This window comes from Rhea americana, unplaced genomic scaffold (assembly GCF_003343005.1).
Source record: "Rhea americana isolate MKP2758 unplaced genomic scaffold, rheAme1 scaffold_96, whole genome shotgun sequence".
Classification (NCBI taxonomy): domain Eukaryota; kingdom Metazoa; phylum Chordata; class Aves; order Rheiformes; family Rheidae; genus Rhea; species Rhea americana.
Window position 1 is genome coordinate 2,325,180 of NW_028187155.1, and position 4,294 is coordinate 2,329,473.

A 4,294-nucleotide genomic window follows, 5' to 3' on the forward strand; every position below is an offset into this window, starting at 1 on the left:
ACAGTATTTTCTTACTGTTCTTTAACCTGGCCATACGCTCTTGAAGTTTATCACGTGTAGCCCCATGAAGTCTTCACAGGGAGAACTCCCAAAGCACGGCAGAGGCACGTTTTTGAGCATTCAGCAGTTATTCAGATGTGACAAACAAACAACAAAAAAACCCCCACATTCTATTTTTTTCTTCTCCTTCTGTTATCTCAGTCCTAATTTGTAAACATTTCTGGGCTGAGTGAATGTCACCGTCTGTGGTGACGCGGTTGATCCAGATGCTATTTTTATCACAGAATGGAGAGGTTTGAGCAGATTTTTTTTCCCTTTGATCTACAGGAAATTCTGCATGAACCACCTAAGGAGCAGGCAGGTGTGTATGCACTCTCTCTCACGCGCACACACACACACACACACCTTCTACAAGAAATTACACAATCTCCAATTAAACTACAATTAAAGACTTGTGGCAATGACATTTTTAATTGTCGGACTTAGTGCAGTTATCTTACAGTCGGGAAGGGTTAGTGAGGACTTACCAGTGCTACCAGTGAGAGAGGCTGGAACAGGCCAGCATATAACAGCATGGGGAAGTGTATTCAACAGATTTTAAATCAACAGTCTGACTTGGCTGATGCCTCACTCTGGATATTTTAAGTTTTTTTGTTTTTATATTTGTTTTTCAACATGCCAGCGGGATCCATAAAGGGTTGTTGAAAGCTTTTCAGAACAGCTGAGGCAGTCTTGCTAGAACTCGAGCTAAAATGTTCAAATCTAACTAGCAATTATTATTTTTAATTTCCTAAAGTATTGGAGGTTAGGCTCTTGCTTTAAAAAAGGCTTCCCTTACAGAGATTGAGAGCTGCTTTGCTTTTAAGTTCAAACTGAGCATTCAAAAACAGCAGGAGGTATTGCACAACTCCTGATGCTTTGAGTTGATTTATCTTCTAGTTTATCCTTTTTAAAAAAGGAAAAAAAAATAGATTGACTCTTATTTTAAGATGTGGCCTCTATCTACAAAGCATGTCTTGGACTTTGACTATAAGTTCACAGCAGAGCTGATATTTGCATTTTCTTTGGAAAGCTGTCTAGAAGGCTCGAATAAATAATCATCATTGTCCCAATGCTGAGAAGTGAGTGTATAGTTTGAAGGGAGGTCCTTTTGGTCACAAAGCCATTTAAGCATACTTTATTTCCTGGAATCAAGTTTGCCTCTAACAGTCCGTAAGAGATGCTACCTCACTGCTGTTACGTAGTTGGGGACTCTTCCATGGCGTGTTTAATTTTTCATATGGAGCCCTGCGACACCATGTGAGACGTACGTGCGTATCTGGGCTGCACCAGTGCTAATACGTGCGTGTGGCTCATAGATGCATCCTAGCAGCCCTGAACTGCTCTTGCCCATGTCTCTTCTGTTCCCTCCTCTCACTGTGAGTAGGGCAGTGGGGTGGCTGTTGCCTCCATTGTGTTACCTGTGGATGCATGATTTGAAAGAAGCCATGTGTCCCACATCCACTTCAAGATGATTATGCAGGCTAATGCTTCTGAGGCAGAGAGCCAACTTTGGGCTCTGTATAGAGGGCAGGGATTTGTGCTGACATGTTAATACATTCATGCTATATACACTTCTCCTCATGTTGCCATGCAGATATCTTTGGATAAACTTTCACATGTCTCTGTCTACTGTATCTGGGTGTTGCTTTACCCACAGCCACCTCCAGCCACCTGTGGGACTGAAGATAGCAGATACCTAATACAGCAGTGCTAGATTAATGACTTGGAACTGGAGAAAAAGGAGGATCTTCTGAGTTATACAGTACTGCTAGTAAAAGAGGTTTTTGCAATGACTTGCTGTGGCTGGGAGATGCATGCATGTGTATATATATCTTACTTTCCGCTTTCCTTCCCCTTCAAAACTCTTGAACTTGCAAGCCAGTATCAAAAATTYGATAGATTTAAAGGGCCAAAATGGTCACAGTCCTTCAAAATGAATTAATCTATTAATACTTGCCCAGTATATCTTTTTCCATTATTAGACAGCAGAAAATCTGCAGGTGACTTCCAGCTCCATGACCAACTTCATGCTAGATTGGCAGTTGTGCTGCTTCTGACGGGACCTGTTTGRCTAATGTGGGGATGTGGCTGCTCCCTGAAAACCTTGCCTGTATCTCCAGATTGGTACTTGTATGGGTTTTTTGACTTATCTGCCTTAGGTGAGGTCACATAAATGCACCCAGTGCTGCTCCTGGTGTTGCGTGGTGCTGGTAAAGATGGTAAGGAAGGGAAGGGGTTGCAGCAGCGATCATTGGATTGTTACTGTAATGTAGAAAACCTACTGTGTTCAGGAGGTGCTTGCTGGTAGCTTGGTTGGTAATTGAGGAGCACTAAAGGTGTGTAGAGCCCCAGCCTGAGCTGAGATGTTGCTGCTGGTGGAAGATAGGGCCCTCCCTTTGCCGGGGAGTGCTCTGTGCACAGTGCTACTGGAAGCGCCATCCAGAGAGGGTTGTACTTGGCAAGGAGGAATGGGGAAGGTGTGCTGCAAATGCTTGCAAACTTTTGCTCTTGTGCCTAGGAGCCTTCTGTTGAACCACATGCACGGAGATAGAGCTAAATGAGATAACTAAACTCCTTCCAGTGGTGAGGAGCTGTGCTGGATGGGGAGGGTGTTGCACTCCTGCTTTGCTCTGTTCTGGTGCCTGCCCAGCTTCTCTCTTGCTCTGGTGTTCATTCCTTTCTGAAAAAGGTYTTGCTCCCTTTTATTAGTGCCAGTTTTGTGAATGCATTGCCTTCCTCTCCTCTGGARAGAGGCTGGTACAAGGGTGCAATGGCCCTTAATTTGCAGGTGGGCAGGAAGTCAGTGGTGGCTCTTCTTGCAATACAGCAGAGCRAGTTACCTAGAAGCCCTTCAGGAGCCTGTACTTGCAAGCAGCACAGGTGATTTGGCTCTATGTGAATCTGGTGTCCCTTTTCTTATTTGTACAAAGGAGAAACTGGGGTTAGGTGATGCCCAAAGGTGAGGGAGCTGGTGTGGTTGGGAACAGGACCAGCTCCTTGGGCAGAGCACTTAGCCCTGCAGAAGGCTTTGGCTGCGAGTCAGGCTGCTGCAGCAAAGCCAAGGTGCTGYAGCAGCTTTGCATGGGGAGCCTGTCACCCCCTGCAAAGCCCCTGCAGGTCAGTCGCTCGTGACTTGGACTAGGATGTTTGGTTTTTGTTGTGAGCGGTTGCAGTCATGAGGGTAGTTATCAATTAGCAGTTGGCCTGCCTCAGAATAGGTCCTTAAATAAAAGTCCCGAAGCACTGTCATTAGGCTGGAAGGGCAGGCGGTCGCTCTGATCTGGATGTTTGGTTTCCTCTCTCCCCCTTCCCCACCCCTTTACAAAGGTGTTTTGTTTCCCCTTGTTTGACAGAGCTTACACTGGGCTTTCAGAAGCAAGCAAAATTAGCTGTCTTTTGTTCTCTCGGTGCATCCCGCCAGCTTAGCAAGACAGCACCAGACCCCTTGCAGTGGGGCGCTGCTAAAGCGTGCTGCACGAGAGCAGCCCGGCGCTGCAGCCGTCCCAGCAAGACCCTGCAGCACACCCGCGGCGTGGCTGGCCCCTCTGCAGACCGCAGTGCCCAGCTCCAGCCCAKACTAGGGTCTCCCAGGTGTCTCCGCTCCTGGAACTGGAGCGAGAATTTGACTTGTTCTTTCTGAGTAAAATCACAGCATGGCAATTCTGATCTGTCCTTTTGTTCACTCTTGTTTTCCCACAGGTTGAGTCTAACTGGGCTAATGAGTTAGCTCTATCAGTCTTCAAAATTTTTAGTTGCTGTGGGCATAATGTTCAGGTGGTTTCTTGGAGTGCTTGGTAATTTGAATGTATTTTTTCTCCCATATATTAGTTCTGCAAGTGCTCAAAATCATGAGTCCCTTAGATTTTTTTTTAACATCTATTTCTAAGTGAGAGTATTTCAAGACTCACTGCATTGATGAGAACTGAATGAGTTAGATGCCTCTGCAGAGCGGAGAAATGTAGTTAGTGTGAAGTGATGTCCCATAAACACGGGACTTGGTAGCTGTGAGTGTGGATGAAAAACTGCATRGACAGTGAAGCATGTAGATGTGTTATAATATATGAAACGGTGGTTACTTCTCAGAAGGTTCCTTGGTGTTTTTGTCCAAAAACTGCATGCTGCAACAACCAGAGGCGCAGCCGTGTTACTGTGCTGCCGGTCTCAAACACTGCATCTCTATCCCTTCCTGAACAGTTTGAGGTTTGGTAGCAGAGAAGCCTGTTTCTTTTTTTTTTAAAAAAAAAAAAAAAAA